A 596-nucleotide genomic window follows, 5' to 3' on the forward strand; every position below is an offset into this window, starting at 1 on the left:
GTCCTGTTAGCATTTAGCTACATGTAGCTTTCAGCTCAGTTTTAGCTTCAGCATAGTTCAGCTCAGTGTTCTTGCTGTATTTTTGCGGAAAAGTAATTTCTGAAAATTTCTGCTGAAACCGACTAAATGAAGTCATTACAAAATAAAACAAGGTATAAAATGTTTTCTGGGTTATATTAAAAGCTTTAGCAGGTCTGCACTCGGTGTAAAGAAACCCTTTGATCTGCAGACTGTAAACAAGTCTGACAATAAAGACAAACAAAAACATGAAAACAGACTTCATCCCAAACAGTTGTTTCACTGTGTGAACAAAGCTTAGTTTATTTAGAACATATGAAACAAATAAAATAAATAAAAATAAATCTGTAAAAAAGCTGACATGAACCAGATTCATACCTGGATGAGCTTTTGTTTTAAAGTTTGGTTTCTTATTATTTTTAACACAACAACACACTGCCGCGTGCACGTCCATCAGGTTGTGTTTTATTAATTTTTCCTCGCGGTTCTTTAAGACTTTGTGGCTTCTTTCTTTTTATTGTCGTTCATTGTGTTTCCGCAGCCTGCCGCGTGCGCGCGCGCCAGCCTCGCGCCTTGTC

Source organism: Austrofundulus limnaeus, unplaced genomic scaffold (genome assembly GCF_001266775.1).
Source record: "Austrofundulus limnaeus strain Quisiro unplaced genomic scaffold, Austrofundulus_limnaeus-1.0 Scaffold3771, whole genome shotgun sequence".
NCBI classification, from domain to species: Eukaryota; Metazoa; Chordata; class Actinopteri; order Cyprinodontiformes; family Rivulidae; genus Austrofundulus; species Austrofundulus limnaeus.